Here is a 20,962-nt window from a genome sequence, read left to right on the forward strand (position 1 = left end):
GAGTGATCGCAATCACGCAACAGGGGCATGATCCCTATCACTCGGCAAGGTAATGATCTCAATCACTCAGCAGGTGAATGATCCCAATCACTCAGCAAGCGAATGATCACAATCACTCAGCAAGTGAATGATCCCAATCATTCAGCAAGGGAATGATCGCAATCACTCGGCAAGTGAATGATCCCAATCACTCAGCAAGGGAATGATCCCAATCACTCAGCAAGGGAATGACCACAATCACTCAGCAAGTGAATGCTCCGAAACACTGAGCAAGGGAATGATCGCAATCACTCGGCAAGAAAATGATCCCCATCACTCAGCAAGTGAATGATACCAATCACTCAGCAAGCGAGTGATCCCAATCACTGAGCAAGTGAATGATCCCAATCACTCAGCAATGGAGTGATCGCAATCACTCAGCAGGGGACTGATTCTAATCACTCAGCAAGTGAATGACCTCAATCACTCAGCAAGGGTGTGATCCCAGTGCTGCTGCCTCTAGGGTCAAGTTCTTGGTCTCTATGAGCTTTCGGAATATGCCTGTGTGGCCTATTCCCTCAATAAAAAAGTCTCTCAGTACTTCTCTCCTTAGTTCGTCGGAGAACTCACATAAGCTAGCCAACCTCCGACATTCCGCCACAAAGTCGGGTATGCTCTGGCCCACACAGCGGCTGCAGTTGTAGAACCTGTGTCTGGCCATGTGTAGGCTGCTCGCTGGCTTCAGGTGGTCTCTTACCAGTGTGCTCAACTCTTCAAATGACTTGCTTGCTGGCTTCTTGGGTGCCAGCAGGTCCTTCATTAAGGCGTATGTTTTCGAGCCACAGCTGGTCAAGAGATGGGCTCTTCTCTTGTCTGCCATATCATCACCTAACCAGTCGTTGGTTACGAAGCTTTGCTGGAGCCTTTCTATAAAGTCCTCCCAATTATATCCAGCATTGTATTTTTCATCTGAGCCGTTGGTCGCCATTCTGTGGATTCTGTAATCCCGTAACTTGTCGCCACTGTAAAGTCCTGTCCCTGCAGTACAGACTCACACGAGGCATATGCTGAAGTCAAGGTCACTCAGGACCTGCACCTTTATTACACAGCTCTCGAATGCCACACTTGCCTGAGACCTGTCCTTATATTTCTGTCTGGGACAGGTATCCAGTGTCTCCTGCAAGTGCACCCCTTGTGGTAAGGTAAGCTAGTGGTTACAGGTCATCTCTAGTTACAGTCATGTATAGCATGGTAAGATACAGTTATGTACAGTAGTGTGAGATACATGACAGTATCCTCTTCCTACCATCGACGAACTGTCTTCAGAATTCCACGGCTCAATAGTTTTTATAGTTACCTGCAAATACCCCTAGCGGAGGACAGCAAACCGCTCACGGCATTCACGATGCATGATGGTCTGTATCAGTATCGACACATGCCCTACGGACTATCTTCTGCACCAAGTGCATTTCAGAAGATTGTTACTACTATGCTAGCAGGCATAGAGGGAGCCCTCAATCTGCTTGACAATATCGTCATCCATGGACAGACAATGGAAGAACATGACCAGTGACTTCACGCAGTTATGGCTAGACTTGCTACACATAACATTACACTTAATGCCGATAAATTCGCTGCTGGAGAAATAAGCTTTCTGGGCTACAGAGTCACAGCACGAGGTGTCTAGTCAACGCTTGACAATATTGACACGATTCATCGAATGCAGGAGGCTACCAACGTCAAAGAACTTTCATCATTCCTCGGCACTTGCAACTTCTATCTGAAGTTCGTCCTGTACTACGCACACATTGCCAAACCACTTCGCAAGTTCCTGCGCAAGGACGTCCCTTGGGAATGGACAGATTCCCAGGCTCAGGCATTCACCACGCTAAGGAGAAAATCACATCCCCTCCTATCCTCGCGCTCTTTGATCCGAATGCCACTACATACGTCACCACGGATGCATCAGGCACCGCCATGGTGCTGTGCTCTCGCAATAGATTGACGGCCTGGAATGCCCAGTCGTCTTCGCCTCTCGCACGTTCTCGTCTGCAGACCATAAATACTCTACAGGGGAACGTGAAGCACTCACTTGCATCTAAGCATGTGAACGCTGGCACATCTACCTCTATGGCAGGAAATTTACCCTCTGTACGGATCACCAAGCACTAACTACGCTACTCGCTACAACTGGATCTGGGCACAGCCCACTACAAATCAGCCGATGGTCAGATCATCTTCATCAGTATAACTTTGATGTACAGTACATCGCTGGCAGTCGCAACCATGTAGCTGACATGCTCAGCCGCTCGACACCTGCTTCGGACTCTGGTGCTGACTTGTTCACAGATGACGACACATATGTCACGTCGATCATCACCCAGTCCATCAGAAACCTTGTCTCCTGCAACAAACTCAAAACTGAATCACAGCGTGATGCTACGCTCCAGCACGTGAGCCACTTCCTCCAGACTGAGTGGCCTAAGCAAATTCCAGAACAGCTAAAAACCTTCCACAGACTTCGCGATGAATTTTCCATTTGGAATGGTGGCTGCCCAGCTCATGGTGATAGAGCAGTAATTCCCAAGTCACTTCAACAGCGCATTCTCTCATTGGCACACGATGGACACCCTGGCATTGTCCTCATGAATCAGAGATGTCGCAATTCAGTATGGTGGCCTGGGATTGACACTCGCATCGAGGAGTTTGTCTCACACTGCGAAGCATGCAGTCTGAGCGAAAAGGCCACAAACATCCAACCAGCACCAATGAAGCCCATTCCATGGCCACAAAGACCATGGCAACAACTTCAGTTGGATATTTTCGGTCCTGTTGAAGCAGCTCCACAGCACCAGCGTTTCTTGTTGCAGTACATGACCTGCATTCCAAATGGCCAGAAATCGCTACAAGTTCAGTGACCTCATCAACAATTGTCACTATTCTGCAGCGTATGTTCATGAAATGGGGCCTCCCAGTGTTCATAATCACTGATAATGAACCACAGTTTGTGTCCAACCAGTTCGCGGATTTCCTCATTCGTCATGCTATCGAGCATCGACTTACTGCTCGGTACAATCCTCAAAGCAACGGAGGTGTTGAGCAATTTAACCGTGGCATCAAAGAGGGTTTAAAAGCCAACCTCACAGTAGGCCAAACATTCGACAAAGCGGTTCAGACCATTCTCTGCACATACCATTGGACAAAGCACTCGCTAATGGGGAAGATACCGTCTGAGTTCATGATTGGGTGGAATCTTCACTGGCTACTGGACATTCTCAAACCCCCAGCCAAATTTAGCGGATAGAGAGCAGCAGGATGGAACAGAGGCACTGTTCTGTTTCCCAACCAAAACTTTGATCAAACACCGCAAGCTCCACGCCGACCTCAGCGTATTAGAACACGGCCTGGCTATCTCAAAGACTTTGTCTGTACATAGACTGTGGTTCTAAAAAGGGGGAAATATGTTGTGTTCATACTCTTATTTGTTTGTTACGGTTCACAGGACGGACTTTAGGACCCTGTAGGAGCTATTCACAGTTGCTGTTTTCATTCTGATTCATGCTGGTTTGGGGACACAATTTTGGGTTGTACAAGAGCACAGTGAGGTTAAGTTACTTTACTCCGGGCTCAGTTTGTCAGTTATTTACGCGTACACAAGCACAGAATTCGCTCTCAGGGGAGAGAGAGAGAGGGGGAGGGAGAGTGCGAGGAGGAGAGAGAGAGGGAGGGAAAGAGGGAGAGGGAGAAGGGGAGAGAGAGAGGGTGTGAGAGAGAGAAGGAGTGAGAGGGAAAGAGAGAAAGGGAGAGAGAGAGATGGAGAGAGAGAGAGGGAGAAGGGGCGAGAGAGAAGGTGTGAGAGAGAGAGGGAGTGAGTGGGAAGGGAGCAAAAGAGAAAGGAGAACGAGAAAAGGGAATGAGAACCAGAATGGAAAAATTTGACTGGGAGAGAGAGAAATAGGAATGGAGAAAGCGAGAAGGGGAAAAAAACTGGAGAGAGAGAGAGAAATAGAGATCCCGAGATTCAAAGAGAGAAAACGGAAATCTCAATCCAGGGGCTCAGACTGGAAACGTCACCCCAGCTCAGTATTCCGCCCGGTAACAAACGGGAATCTGTTTCACCTCCGCTGCCTCCAGGTTCGATTCAAGACCAACCCATCTTCTGTCATCGAACTACAGTACGCGGACGACACTTGCGTCTGCGCACACTCAGAGGCCGAACTCCAAGCCATCGTCAACACCTTCACTGACGGAAAGAGAGAGGGAGAGAGAGAGGGGGAGAGAGAGGGAGCGAGGGAGAAGGATAGAGAGGGAGGGAGAGGGAAAGAGAGAGGGAGAGAGAGAGAGAGAGAGCATGGGCCTTACACTAAACATCCGTAAGACAAAGCTCCTCTACCAACCTGCCCCCGCCACACAGCACTGCCCCCGGTTATCAAAATCCACGATGAGGCCTTGGATAACATGGACTATTTTCCATACCTTGGGAGCCTACTGTCAGCAAGAGCAGACCTCGACAATGAGGTCCAACACCGCCTCCAGTGTGACAGCGCTTGATGAAGAGAGTGTTTGAAGACCAGAACCTCAAATCTGGCACCAAGCTCATGGTGTACAGGGCAGTAGTGATACCCACCCTCCTATATGGCTCAGAGATGTGAACTATTTCCAACAGACACCTCAAAGCACTGGATATATAGTGTATGAAATGATACAATGTACTCCGTGCTGTGAGCCAGTGACCAGGTGTAACCTTGTCAGTCTTTAATGGCTTCCAGAAGTGAAGATACAAAGGTGAAGTTCAGGTTATATACCAGGCCCAGCACGAGTGTACCTATGACCCTAGGACCTCCGACGGTAGTGCCCTCTGGTGGTGGGCAGACCTTATGTACATATATCACGTCATTCACTACCAACACCACAGTTCTTGGCACAAGTCCATATTACAAGTTCAGACGGTCCGGAGCCCTTCGCTCCCTGGTTGACCGTCTCAGTACAATCCCAGTGCTTTCCGAGTCTCTCACGATTTTGGGCTGGGCGTTGACCACAGTGGGTTCTTCTGATGGCTGGACGTGAGTTGGTTGGTTGTCTAAGCTCGTGGTGTCTTCTTCCAATTGTTCCAGTTTGTCAGTGTGTCTTAGCTTGATTTGATCAATGTGTTTCCTGCACATCTGCCCATTCTTGAGCTTAACCATATACACCTGGTTACCCTCCATATCCGTATCATTGCCCGGCAGCCACTTGGGCCCTTGACCATGGTTAAGTACATACACTGGGTCATTTACAGATACGTCGCGTGACACTGCGGCACGGTCGTGATACCACTGCTGGCGTTGACGTCGGGTTTTGACATGATCGTTAAGGTCAGGATGGACTAGAGAGAACCTGGTTTTGAGGCCTCTCTTCATCAATAGTTCCGCAGGCTGGACCCCGGTGAGCGTGTGTGGCCTTGTCCTGTAACTGAGAAGAATGCGTGACAAGTGTGTCTGCAAGGAATCGTGAGTTACGCGCTTCAGGCTCTGTTGATGGTTTGAACTGCCCACTCCGCTTGACCTTTGGACGTGGGTTTGAACGGGGCTGACCTCACATAGAAACATAGAAACATAGAGAATAGATACAGGAGTAGGCCACTCAGCTCTTCGAGCCTGCACCACCATTCAATAAGATCATGGCTGATCATTCACCTCAGTACCCCTTTCCTGCTTTCTCTCCATACCCCTTGATCCCTTTAGCTGTAAGAGCCATATCTAACTCCCTCTTGAATATATCTAATGAACTGGCATCAACAACTCTCTGTGGCAGGGAATTCCACGGGTTAACAACTCTCTGAGTGAAGAAGTTTCTCCTCATCTCAGTCCTAAATGGCCTACCCCTTATCCTTAAACTGTGACTCCTGGTTCTGGACTTCCCCAACATCGGGAACATTCTTCCTGCATCTAACCTGTCCAGTCCCATCAGAATTTTATACGTTTCAATGAGATCTTCTCTCATTCTTCTAAACTCCAGTGAATACAGGCCCAATTGATCCAGTCTCTCCTCATATGTCAGTCCTGCCATCCCGGGAATCAGTCTGGTGAACCTTAGCTGCACTCGCTCAATAGCAAGAACATCCTTCCTCAGATTAGGAGATCAAAACTGAACAAAATATTCCAGGTGAGGCCTCACCAAGGCCCTGTACAACTGCAGTAAGACGTCCCGGCTCCTATACTCAAAACCCCGAGCTATGAAGGCCAACATACCATTTGCCTTCTTCACCGCCTGCTGTAACTGCATGCCCACTTTCAATGACTGATGTACCATGACACCCAGGTCTCGTTGCACCTCCCCTTTTCCTAATCTGCCACCATTCAGATAATATTCTGCCTTCGTGTTTTTGCCCCCAAAGTGGATAACCTCACATTTATCCACATTATACTGCATCTGCCATGCATTCACCCACTCACCTAACCTGTCCAAGTCACCCTGCATGCTCTTAGCATCCTCCTCACAGCTCACACCATCACCTAGCTTAGTGTCATCTGCAAACTTGGAGACATTACACTCAATTCCTTCATCTAAATCATTAATGTATATTGTAAAGAGCTGGGGTCCCAACACTGAGCCCTGTGGCACTCCACTAGTCACTGCCTGCCATTCTGTAAAGGATCCATTTATTCCGACTCTCTGCTTCCTGTCTGCCAACCAGTTCTCTATCCACATCAATACATATCCCCAATACCATGTGCTTTAATTTTGTACACCAATCTCTTGTGTGGGACCTTGACAAAGGCCTTTTGAAAGTCCAAATACACCACATCCACTGGTTTTCCCTTGTCCACTCTACTAGTTACATCCTCAAAAAATTCTAGAAGATTTGTCAAACATGATTTCCCTTTCATAAATCCATGCTGACTTGGACCGATCCTGTCACTGCTTTCCAAAAGCGCTGCTATTTCATCTTTAATAATTGATAACAGCATTTTCCCCACTACTGATGTCAGATTAACCAGTCTATAATTCCCCATTTTCTCTCTCCCTCCTTTTTTAAACAGTGGTGTTACATTAGCTACCCTCCATAGGAACTGATCCAGAGTCAATAGACTGTTGGAAAATGATCACCAATGCATCCACTATTTTTAGGGCCACTCTGGGATGCAGACTATCAGGCCCAGGGGACATATTGGCCTTCAATCCCATCAATTTCCCTAACACAATTTCCTGACTAATAAGGATTTCCTTCAGGCCCTCATTCTCACTAGACCCTCGGTCCCATAGTATTTCCGGAAGGTTATTTGTGTCTTCCTTCGTGAAGACAGAACCAAAGTATTTGTTCAATTGGTCTGCCATTTCTCTGTTCCCCATTATAAATTCACCTGATTCTGACTGCAAGGGATCTACGACTTTCTTCACTAATCTCTTTCTCTTCACATATCTATAGAAGCTTTTGCAGTCAATTTTTATGTTCCCAGCAAGCTTCCTCTCATACTCTATTTTCACCCTCCTAGTTAAACCCTTTGTCCTCCTCTGCTGAATTTTAAATTTCTCGCAGTCCTCCGGTTTGCTGCTTTTTTTGGCCAATTTATATGTCTCTTCCTTGGCTTTAACACTATCCCTAATTTCCCTTGTTAGCCACGGTTGAGCCACCTTCCCCGTTTTATTTTTACTCCAGACAGGGATGTACAATTGTTGTAGTTCATCCATGTGATCTTCAAATGTTTGTCATTGCCTATCCACCGTCAACCCTTTAAGTATCATTCGCCAGTCTATTCTAGCCAATTCACATCTCATACCATCAAAGTTACCTTTCCTTAAGTTCAGGGCCCTGAATTAACTGTGTCACTCTCCATCTTAATGAAGAATTCTACCATATTATGGTCACTCTTCCCCAAGGGGTCTCGCACAACAAGATTGCTAATTAGTCCTTTCTCATTACATCACCCAGTCTAGGATGGCCAGCCCTCTAGTTGGTTCCTCGACATATTGGTCTAGAAAACTATCCCTAATACACTCCAGGAAATCCTCCTCCACCGTATTGCTACCAGTTTGGTTAGCCTAATCTATATGTAGATAAAGTCGCCCACGATAACTGCTATACCTTTATTGCACGCAACCCTAATTTCTTGTTTGATGTTGTCCCCAACCTCACTGCTACTGTTTGGTGGTCTATACACAACTCCCACTCGCGTTTTCTGCCCTTTGGTATTCCGCAACTCCACCCATACCGATTCCACATCATCCAAGCGTGTTTTATGCCGTTGTATTTCATGACCTCTTGAAACGCGGTCCATTGTCACTTTCAGACCATGTGTGGCAAACATGGCTCTCAGGTTCTCAATGGTGGCAGTGGAAGTGCTGGAAGACATGATCACACATTCTGTCCATTTGGAGTATGCATCCACCACCAGAAAAAACATTTTACCGAGAAAGGGGCCTGCAAAGTCGATGTGGATTCTAGACCACGGTTTGGATGCCCATGACCACAGACTGAACGGAGCTTTCTTTGGGGCATTGCTTAACTGCATGCAAGTGTTGCACTGATGCACGCATGATTCTAAGTCCGAGTCAATGCCAGGCCACCAAACATGGAACCTGGCAATGGCCTTCATAATGACAATACCGGGATGCGTACTATGTAACTCACATACAAATCTGGCCCGACCTTTCTTGGACATTACAACATGATCACTCCACAGTAAACAGTCGCACTGGATGGAAAGCTCATCTTTGCAACGGCTGTACGGTTTGGTTTCATCACCCATTTCCTTGAGCATGGTCGACCAGTCTCTGTTAAGAACAGAATGTTTTACAACTGATAGGGTCGGAACCTGGCTGGTCTTAACTTGTTGAGCAGTGACAGGCGACCCTTCACTCTCAAAGGCATCCATGACCATGAGTAGCTCTTTGGGCATTGGTGTTTCCACCTCCGGTGTGGGCAACGGTAACAAGCTCAATGCATAGCGCAGTTGTCGGTGCCTGGTCTATGGCGAATGACATAATCATAGGCAGATAATGTCAGCGCCTACCTTCGGATGCGGGACGACGCATTGGTTTTGATACCTTTGTGTTCCGAGAACAACAATATAAGCGGCTTGTGATCAGTTTCCAGCTCGAAGCGAAGCCCCATCAGGTAATGGTGCTCGGCGGTGTCACGACCTGTGACTAGGATGTCGTCTTGGAATACCATGGTCCTGGGGATGGATTTCAATAGGCTCTCCATATTTCTCTGAAATATGGCAGCTGCTGAATGAATGCCAAAAGGGCACCTGTTGTAAATAAACAATCCTTTTGAATGTTGATGCACGTAAGTTTCTTTGATGATTCAACCAGTTCCTGTGTCATGTAGGCCGATGTTAGATCCAATTTGGTGAACGATTTTCCCCCGGCTAGTGTTGCAAACAGGTCATCAGCTTTCGGTAGCGGGTACTGATCTTGTTTCGAAACTTGGTTGATCGTGACCTTGTCGTCTCCACAAATCCTGACCGTGCCATCGCTCTTTAACACCGGAACAATGGGACTGGCTCATTCATTAAATTCGACCGGTGAGATGACCTCCTCATGTTGTAGCCTGTCTAATTCGAGCTCGACCTTTTCTCTCACCATGTGCGGGACCGCCCTGGCTTTGTGATGGATGGGCCTTGCGTCTGGGCCTAGGTGAATTTGCACCTTGGCTCCCTTGAAGCTGCCAAGTCCCGGTTCAAACAGCGAGGGAAATTTGCTCAGCACTTGAGCACACAAACCATCATCCGCTGATGACAAAGCTTTGATATCGTAGCATTTCCATTTTATTTTCTCAAGCGAGCTCCTGCCGAATAACGATGGACCATTGCCCGGGATAATCCATAACGGTAGATCATAAACCGCTCCCTCGTACTACACTCTTACTGCTGCACTACCAATAACTGCTATGAGCTTTTTGGTGTAGGTACGCAACTTCACATTTATTGGACACAGCTTGGGTCTCTCTGCCTTGGTCCCCCACAGCTTTTCGAAAGTCCTCTGGCTCATTATCAATTGACTCGCACCCGTGTCTAAATCCATGGATACCAGCACGCCGTTTAATTTTACCTCCATCATTATCGATTGGCTCTTTGTTAGGAACGCACGTATGCTATACACTTCCTCCTCGGAGCTCTCAAATGCTTCGGGCTGCATCGCCATTGATCATCATCCACGTGGTGTGTCGCAGCTCGCTTGCTCCGCTGCAGACACGTCCGCTGAAGATGCCCCGTCTTTGCACATCCTCTGCATACATACTGCCTGAAGTGGCACTGATGGGGTTGGTGATTGCCCCTGCAACGCCAACACGTTGAGCTCGGATTTGCACCCGATGGTAGGCTTTGAGTGGCTCTCATTCTCACATACGCAGTCGAGTAGGCGCTGCTACGTGCAGCTCTGTCGGCCATCGATACAATTTTATACACAGTACTTGCCGTGGAGTTCCTGTTTTTGTCGCGATATCTGCTTCGTGATTTTCTGCGTGGCCATACAAGCCTGGGCGATGGTGATGATCTTGCTGAGGTCTGGCGTCTCCACTGCCAGCAGCTTACTTAAGATCGCCTCATGGTTGACCCCAATCACGAAAAAGTCACGCAGCATGTCATCCAATGCTGCCCAAATTTGCAAGGCTCTGCAAAAGTCTCAGGTCGGCAACAAATGCCGCTACGTCCTGGCCTTCTGGACAAACGTGCGTATAGAAGCGACATCTGGATATGAGGATTCCTTCCATGGGTTTAAGGTGTTCCCGAACGAGAGCACACAGTTCTTTATAATCCGTTTCTGTATTAAGAGTGGGTGAGAGCTGAATCTTGATGAGTGCATAGATCGTGGGGACACAGGCGGTGAGAAGAACTATTCTGCGCTTCTCTGCATCCTCGTCTTTGTTTAGGTCGTTTGCCACAGAATACTGGTCAAGATGATCCAGGAAATCTCCCCAATCCTCTTCCTCATTGAATCTTTCGAGAATTCCAACAGTACTTGATCGTGCGTGGGTTTGTATTTTCCTCGTCGCCAGTTGTGGTGTATGAAATGATACCATGAACTCTGTACTGTGAGCCAGTTACTAGGTGTAACCTGGTCAGTCTTTAATGGCTTCCAGAAGTGAAGATACGAAGATGAAGTTCAGGTTATATACCGAGCCCAGCACGAGTTTACCTATGACCCTAGGACCTCCGACGGTAGTGCCCTCTGGTGGTGGGCAGACCTTATGTACATACATTACAGGAAAAGTACCACCAACGATGCCTCTGCAAGATCCTGCATCCTGCAAATCCCCTGGGAGGCCAGACGCACCAACATTAGCGTCCTCCATCAGGACAACATCCCCAGCATCAAAGCACTGACAACACTCGACCAGCCCCGCTGGGTGGGCCACATTGTTCACATGCCTGACACAAGACTCCCAAAGCAAGCGCTCTACTCGGAACTCCTACGCGGCAAGCGAGCCCCAGGTGGGCAGAGGAAACGTTACAAGGACACCCTCAAAGCCTCCTTGATAAAGTGCAACATCCCCACCGACACCTGGGAGTCTCTGGCCAAAGACTGCCCTAAGTGGAGGAAGAGCATCCGGGAGGGCGCTGAGCACCTCGAGTCTCGTCGCTGAGACCATGCAGAAACCAAGCGCAGGCAGCGGAAGGAGCGTGCGGCAAACCAGTCCCACCCACCCTTTCCTCAACCACTGTCTGTCCCATCTATGACAGAGACTGTAATTCCGTATTGGACTGTTCAGTTACCTGAGTACTCACTTTTAGAGTGGAATCAAGTCTTCCACGACTTTTCGGGACTGCCGATGATGATCTTACGTGTGCCTAACCTGCAACTTTGCCCCTGTGGCTGACCCATGGGTCTGCGAAGGCTGCTGTGTTCCGTGTGGAAGCTGCAGATGTCCTTCTGGGACGCCCTCAAGCAGCTTTGGGCCTGGAGGGTGGGCTGGAGACTGGTCAACACCCTCCTGGAACGGTTCAGTCTGGCTTGGCTCGGGCGAGGCCATGCGTGGGGGCACTGGCGGAGTGACAGGTCTGGGGCCAGGAATGCTGCGAGCCGGAGGGAGCGCATCATCCATGTCCTGGCCCGAGGAGCCTGAGTAACTCACCAGGGGCAGCACAGTACCACCACCACCAATCTGAGGGAGCTCAGGTCGGTGCTGTGGCCCCACACCGGAAGGTCCCCCGTGGCCCGTGATGGACCCAGCAGTGAAAGCAACACTGAGGTCTTGGGGGGCATCCAGCTGAGCCTGCATGTGAGCAGCCACGGTCTGAAAGCCACCAGATATGATAGCACTTAGACGCTCCGTCGATTCTCGCAGAGCCACGACCATTCTCTCCAAAACAGCACCGATACACTCAGTCCCTCGCGCCTGTGCTGCAATGGCACCTGCCACATCACCCTGAGGGTGAATTTCCCATGGAAATAGCGCCCCAATTAATACTGTAAACTTTTATGTTTGAAGGGCTAATAAGACTGGAACACTTTTTGGGGTCAAAAAGCTGAATTTGGATCCAATGGCCGCCACAAACTTTGATAATCGGGGAAAAAACCCTCAACACCAGCAGCTTTCTGCCTGCACTGAATTTCAACCCCAAGGTTTTTAAGTCGGTAATTTTTCATTTTAAGTAAAATATTCAGGGAACTGCGGAATATTGCAAGAATGAATTCAGAAGTCGGACCAGAGAGCATGAAATTAAATTCGGGGAAACATGAAATTTGAAAACCCATCTCGTGGAGGACCTCTTGACTCAAGGGCTGTTGAATAATTTAAAATGATCAGCATCTCTGAGCCACACTCCAGTCTCACAAGACTCAACGGGGGTGCTGTTGTACCATTGTTTAAACATCGGGGAGTTATTTTGGCCAAAGGGAGCTAAATGTGCTAATAAGAAACGCCAGTTTAAAATTCCAGATTAGCACACAATGTTGGGGCTAAATGATGATTATCTTGATTTGAACGTGTCTGCAGGTGCTAAGCTGCAGGTTTGGCACTCGCGCACTGATTAGACACAATTTCCGTGCAGCAATATCTGTGGGCTTCACACACCCAATACCACTGAAGATATTGGGCGGGCTGGCTGACTCACAGAGGCAGGTTTCAGGAGGGCTCAGGGACCGAGGGAGAGGGTGCACAGGTTCTCAGACACAGCACTGGCCGTCCTCGTGGAGGAGGCCCAGAGGAGGAAAGTTGTCCTGTTTCACCCTCCTGTCCCTCCCTCCTGCAGCAGCCTCCTGCTCTACCTCATGAACCGCTCCCATTCTTCCTCCAGGCCCAGGGGGCACCCTAGCACAATGCCGATGACCAAGCACTCCCTTTCTCCTGGTGACTCCAATAAGGTGTCCAATATGGTCAAATGGCACAGCACTCACTCTGTTTAGGTGAAGTTTCTCAGAGAATTTCCAGAATAAATGTTGATAGTGTTGGTGACGTCTTGACCAAGTGTCCCAGACAGTCCCCGATGTGTTTCAAAGATCTTCTTCACAACTCCAGCAGCAATGAGCATGAAATGGTGAGGAGTATCCCTTTAAGTGGTGAGTGTCCCTTTAAGTAACGCATTAAATCGACATCAACGTCGTGTTTACTCCCAGTCAACGGGTCGCTGTTAGGAGAGGCTGTTAGGACAAGTGCCAGCTGCCACGTGGCCTGTTTAATGAGCGCTCGCAGGCATTTTAAGTGACAATCAGCCCCGTAATGATCTTCTGGGCGGCCATTCCAAGCACTGGATTTTACTCCTTTACCAAGATGGTGTCTTGTGCTAAACGTGGGCTAAACTGGGGTTTCGGCTTAAGACCAAACTTGGCCATCTCTTTATCTCTTTGGTGACTAAAGCATTAGGCAAAAACGTCCCCCTAGGATCTTCATTAGCATTGTAAAATTTAATGATAGAGTTAGGGTACAAGAGGGATACAGTATCGGCCATGGCTCAGTGGGGAGCACACTTGCCTCTGGGTCAGAAGGTTGTGGGGTTCAAGTCCCACTCCAAGGACTTGGGCACAAAAAAATCCAGGCTGACACTCCAGTGCAGTGCTGAGGGAGTGCTGCACTGTCGGAGGTGCTGTATTTTGGATGAGACGTTAAGCTGTCTGCTCTCTCAGGTGGATATAAAAAATCCCACGGCACTATTTGGAAGAAGAGCAGGGGAGTTATCCCGGTGTCCTGGACAATATTTATTCCTCAATAAACATAACAAAAAAACAGATTAGCTGGTCATTATCACATTGCTGTTTGTGGGAGCTTGCTGTGCGCAAGTTGGCTGCCGCGTTTCCCACATTACAACAGTGACTACACTCCAAAAGTACTTCATTGGCTGTAAAGCACTTTGAAACATCCGGTGGTCGTAAAAGGCGCTATATAAATGCAAGTCTTTCTTTTCTTTTACTTCAATGGGAGAGTTGGGATTCTGGAGGGAACTGACTCCAGTAGGTTATTTAGGGTACTAGAAGGATAGGTTTAGATGGGAAAGTGTCTCTCCCCACACGCACGCACCTACACACACACACATATCATACTAGAAGGATGGGCTTCAATGGACATTTTGCGATACTAGAGGGATGGTCCTCGATGGGAGAGGTGGAGAACTAGATGGGCTTTCAGTGTTTGTCCTGTTGTTTTTCTTTAAGGCATTGCCTCATCCAGCTTTAAAAAAAACTGACAAGCGAGCTCTTAATGACAACTCCGTGACACAGCTTGTCTTCTGGTATGCAACTGTGTTTATTGCCTGACAATTCCACAGGGGGTCAGTATAGACCAGTCTCTCCCATACTTGTACACTCACACACACACACACTCTCACACACACACACACACACACTCACACACATACTCACACTCACACACACACACTCACACTCACACACACTCACACACACCCTCACACACACACACTCACACACACACACACCCTCACATACACACTCACACACACACACACACACACGCTCACACACACACTATCACACACACACACACTCACACATGGATACTCACACTCACACACACACACTCACACTCACCCTCACACACACACTCACACACACACTCACACACACACCCTCACATACACACACACACTCTCACACACACCCTCACATACACACTCACACACACACACACTCACACACACACCCTCACACACACACTCCCTCACACACTCACACACTCTCACACACACCCTCACATACACACTCACACACACACACACTCAAACACACACCCTCACACACACACTCCCTCACACACTCACACACACACTCACACACACTCACACACACACCCTCACACACACACACTCACACACACTCACACACACACCCTCACACATACACACACACTCACACACACACACACACTCACACACACACCCTCACACACATACACACACACTCACACACACTCACACACACACACTCACACTCACACACACACTCACACAAAACACTCACACTCACACACACACCCTCACACGTGCACTCACACACACACACTCACACACACACACTCACACACACCCTCACACACACTCACACACATTCACACACACAATCACACACACACACACTCACACACACACACACTCACACACACACTCACACACACACTCACACACACTCACACACACTCACACACACACACACACAAACACACTCTCACTCTCACACACTCACACACACACTCACACTCACACACACTCAAACACACACACACTCACACACACACACACTCACACACACACACACACACACTCACACACACTCACACACACTCACACACACACACACACACAAACACACTCTCACATACACACACACACTCACTATCACACACACACACTCACACACTCACTCTCACACACTCACACTCACACACACTCAAACACACGCACACTCACATGCGCACACACTCACATGCACACACACACATGTGCACACACACACACATACACATGCACACGTGCACTCACACATGTGTGTGCACACACTCACACATGCACAAAGACATGCACACATGCACACATAAACACACACAAACATGTGCACACACACACGCACAGATGTGCACAAACACTCACGCAGACACGCATGCACACATACTCACGCACACACATGCACACACACGTACACAAACACATGCACACACGCACACATAAACACACACATACGTGCACACACACACGCACACATGTGCACACACTCACGCAGACACATACAAACATGTGCACATATGCACAGATACACACACACGTGCACACACTCATGCACAAACATGCACACATACACACACATGCAAACACACACACACACTCATGCACACATATGCACTCACACACACTCACACGCACACACACACGTGAAGACACACACACACACACACACACACACACACACGTGCACACACACACACACACACACATATTATGCGTGCCCTGTGAAACTGAACCGTTACTAACTATAACCTGACAACATAGGGCAGCTTAGCTCCAGTAGAACATTTGAAAAAGGTATTTCCCCCGTTTCATGGTTTCGGTCGGAAAGATGTGCTCTGTGCTTCCCAAACCTCTGAAATTAGCTCCTGGTGGGCGAGGCCCCCTGTCAGGAGCACCGAGTGGGAAATGATGCTGAACATTCGCACCTGAGGAGATGTGAGTGACTGAGACACTTTGCGGGCCCAACGTCCAATCTTTACTCCGCTGGAAACCACAGGCAGTTCCGGCCTCCACTGACTGCCCGACTATTGCAGCCAATATCCCAGAGCATTGTGCAGTGGCAGCCGAGGAGGTTCGCGGTGGGCCACAGGGGCTGCCAACCAACATGGCCCCGGGACACAGGGGCAGTGCTGCAGAAGACCAGGGCCATGGGCTTCACCATGAACAGGCACTGGGTGAGGCTTCATGGGATTCACAGCGAGTGAACGTGGTGCCAGTGTTCACAAAGATGTCCGCACTCGTTCAGTGGGCAGCACTCTCGCCTCGCAGTCAGAAGGTTGTGGGTTCAAGTCCCACTCCACAGACATAATCCAGGCTGACACTCCACTGCTCGTACTGAGTGCAGTGTTGCACTGTCGGAGGTGCTGCCTTTCGGATGAGACGTTAAATCGAGGTCCTGTCTGCTCTCTCAGATGGGTGTAAAAGATCCTATGGCACTATTTGAAGAAGAGCAGGAGCGTTACCCTCGGTGTCTTGGGCCCAATATTTACTTTCACAGGAGCTCTCAGCAGGAGGCGCTATCGAGCGCTCTGGGTCAGGCAGAAGCCGAAAATCGAGCCGGTGTCACAAGTCGGGGCGGTTCACACCGCCTCGCCTCTCCCGGGCGGTAATGCTCCGTGACCCGCGAGGTATCAAATATCCTGACGGGATGCTGGGAGCTGGTCGCCCGCCCGGAAGAGCTCACTGCCACCATCGCCGCTCGTCCGGAGCGAAAACAGAGGCGGCAACTGCCGAAAATCCAGCCCTTTATTTCCATCTTTTCTTTCCGACTGTTTGGCTGACATCAAAGAAGCAACTCGAAGCAGTCGGCTCCATTTGAGAGAGTTCATTTGAGGAGCAGTGCAGAATGAGCATGATTTAAAGGCTTCCCTTGAAGGAACACTAAACAGCCAAGAAACGTGAAGACCCTGGCGTCCAGCAAATGTGTTTCCGGTCAACTAAGTCAGAAAGCTACAGGCAGTAGAGTTTTTGGGTATGGGAGAGAGGCAAAAGGCCAAGCGATCTGCTGCTACGTTCAGTTGGTCACAACCTGGGAAAGACAGCAGAGTTTCACAAGGAGCCAATCATCGGTCAGCCATTTCCACTGGTCTGCAAGCTGCTCTACTCTTGCAAGTTCCAATGGAATACAGCCGCTCAATCATTCAGGCACCTCCCGATTCGAGGGATCAGGCAGAGAACCTCCTCGACTTAATGCATACCGAGGTACCCCAATATTGACACATCCCCCCCGACTCACAGAAACTCTTTTTTGAGTTTACCTGAAAATAAACATAAACATTAAAACCATGCCACCCGCCTGGGTGACACAGCAGACATTTTCAAGGCCCCCTTTTTTTTTGGTTTTTTTTGGGGCGCTAAAATCAAATTTTTCCAGTGCCCCCTATAAAAGGGGAGGGGGACACTAAAAGCACCGGCAATGAAAACAAATTAAACTTTAAAACGTAAAATCAAATTAAAATTTGGTTGCCGGGCGTGATGATGCACTCCAGTCCCTCCGGTGCCCACCTCTCGCGGAAGGCCGCGAGCGTACCGGTGGACACCGCGTGCTCCATCTCCAAGGACACCCTGGACTGGATGTAAGAGCGGAAGAGAGGCAGGCAGTCAGGTTGAACGACCCCCTCGACCGCCCGCTGCCTGGACCGGCTGATGGCACCCTTGGCCGTGCCCAGGAGCAGTCCTACGAGGAGGCCTTCGGACCTACCCGCTCCCCTCCGCACAGGGTGCCCAAAGATCAGGAGAGTGGGACTGAAGTGCAGCCAGAATTTCAGGAGCAGCCCCTTCAAATAATGGAACAGGGGCTGAAACCTCGTGCACTCAATAAAAACATGGAACACGGACTCCTCCAGACCGCAGAAATTGCAGACGGCCTGGGAGTCCGTGAACCGGCTTAAAAATTTATTGCACGGCACTGCTCCGTGCACCACCCTCCAGGCCAAGTCCCCGATGAATAGTGGGAGGACCCCTGCGTAGAGTGCCCTCCATCGGGGACCCCCGCCTCCTCCGGACGGCAAGATGGTACGCCATGGCGTGTCCGTACAGCCGGCGAGGATGGCAAAGTTGAGAGTGTGCAGGAGCAGCCCGTACAGGAAACCCCTCCGCGCGGAACTGAAAGGCACGGAAGGGATTTCCCCGAGGCGGCTCAAGTTGTGAGGCGCCGGCCCCCGAGGGAGGTTCCGGGGTTTGGCGCCGATGAGGAATTCCGTCCAGACGGGGTCAGTTTGGACGGGCCCGACTCACAGAACCTAAAATAACAACAGCACAACAAAGTCAATCAGTTTCAGCATTAACAGTGCTTACAAGCCGCTGTCAGATATAAGCGCTGCCCTGTGGGTTTTGCATTCCTCGACCAGTCCTGAGGGTAACGGGCTTGTGACTTGAGGTGTTGATGGGAGCCTTCTCCAGCAGAACTCCCATTTCTTCTGTCGGTTACCAGTCAGTCATGACCTGTGTTGTGCTGTGTTGAGGCTGGGAGCGCGTCCTCTCTGTCGGTTCTCCGATCCCGCCATAAAAAATTGGTTCTGCCGGTGCCTGCAGTTCCTCATATGTACATAAAAACATAAGAAATAGGAGCAGGAGTAGGTCATACAGCCCCTCAACTCTGCTCCGCCATTTAATAAGATCATGGCTGAACTTCAACCTTAACTCCACTTTCCCGCCGGATCCCCATATCCCTTCATTCCCCTGGACTCCAAAAATCTATCAATCTCTTCTTCAACAACTGAGCCCCCGCAGCCCTCTGGGGTAGTGAATTCCAAAGATTCAACATGCTCTGAGTTAAAAAATTCCTCCTCATAAGAACATCAGTGTTATGTCTTGAATAAAGAGTCTGACCAGACACTGTGAGCTCAAAGTAAGGTGTGACCGTAGTCCTTTATTACAGATCTCAGAGTGCCTCTCCAGCCTGTGAGGTCTCCTTATATACAGGTGCTCCCAAGGGATTGTGCGATGCCTTGGGACTCCAGGGGATAAGTCCTCTGGGTGGTTAGACATGGTAATTACAAGTTTACATACATAACAACACCCCCCCCCCCAAAGTCAATAGTGTAACTATTTACAATGTGAGTCGATCTGGGGCCTTCCTTTCCCTGGTTGATCGTCTCGGTGCAAATGCTGGTTTTGGTGAGTCGTTTGTTGGCCCCTCGCTGGGCTGCTGCGCAGCTGGCCTTGCTGGGCTGCTGGGGGTGGTGAGTCCTGCTGGGCTGCTGTGGGTGATGAGTTCTGCTTTGTGGTCAACCGCTGGGTCAATTGCCACTTGTGTGTGTGTGTGTTGGAGGATCGAAAAAGGTAGAGTCTATTGTGGGTTGTTCTGGATAGTCCGTAAATCTGAGTTTGGTTTGGTCCAAGTGTTTCCTGCAGGTGAGTCCATTTGAGAGTTTGACCACAAACACCCTACTCCCCTCTTTGGCCAAAACAGTGCCAGGAAGCCACTTGGGACCTTGTCCATAGTTCAACACAAATACAGTATCATTTATCTCAATTTCGCATGACACATTCGCACGATCATGATATGCATTCTGTTGAAGCCGCCTGCTCTCTACCTGTTCGTGTAGATCAGGGTGGACTAACGAGAGCCTTGTCTTAAGTGCCCTGTTCATGAGCAGTTCAGTGGGAGGGACCCCAGTGAGTGGGTGAGGTCTTGTGTGGTAACTGAGCAGGACTCGGGATAAGCGAGTCTGCAGTGAGCCTTCAGTTACCCTTTTCTGCTTGATTGTTTAAACTGCTCGTTCTGCCTGACCATTGGACGTTGGTTTAAATGGACAGATGTGACATGTTTGATCCCATTGCGGGTCATGAACTCCTTGAACTCGGCACTGGTAAAGCACGGCCTATTGTCACTTACAAGGGCATCAGGCAGGCCGTGCGTGGCAAACATGGCCCATAGGCTTTCAATGGTGCTTGCCGACATTATCACACATTCAATCCATTTGGAGTACGCATCTACAACCACGAAGAACATTTTTCCCAAGAATGGGCCTGCATAGTCGACATGGACCCTGGACCACTGTTTGGAGGGCCAAGACCATAAACTTAGTGGCACCTCCCTGGGTGCATTATTTAACTGTGAACGTGTATTACATTTGTACACGCAGGACTCTAAATCTGCATCGATACCGGGCCACCACACGTGGGATATGGCTATTGCTTTCATCATTACGATGCCTGGGTGGGTGCTGTGGAGACTAATGAAAATGTCCCTGCTCTTTTTTGGCACCACTGCCCGATTACCCCATAGGAAGCAGTCTACCTGTCTAGACATTTCATCTTTGCGCCGCTGGTACGGCTTTATTTCTTCCTACATCTCTAACGGAACACTAGACCAACTCCCA

Source organism: Pristiophorus japonicus, chromosome 12 (genome assembly GCF_044704955.1).
Source record: "Pristiophorus japonicus isolate sPriJap1 chromosome 12, sPriJap1.hap1, whole genome shotgun sequence".
NCBI classification, from domain to species: domain Eukaryota; kingdom Metazoa; phylum Chordata; class Chondrichthyes; family Pristiophoridae; genus Pristiophorus; species Pristiophorus japonicus.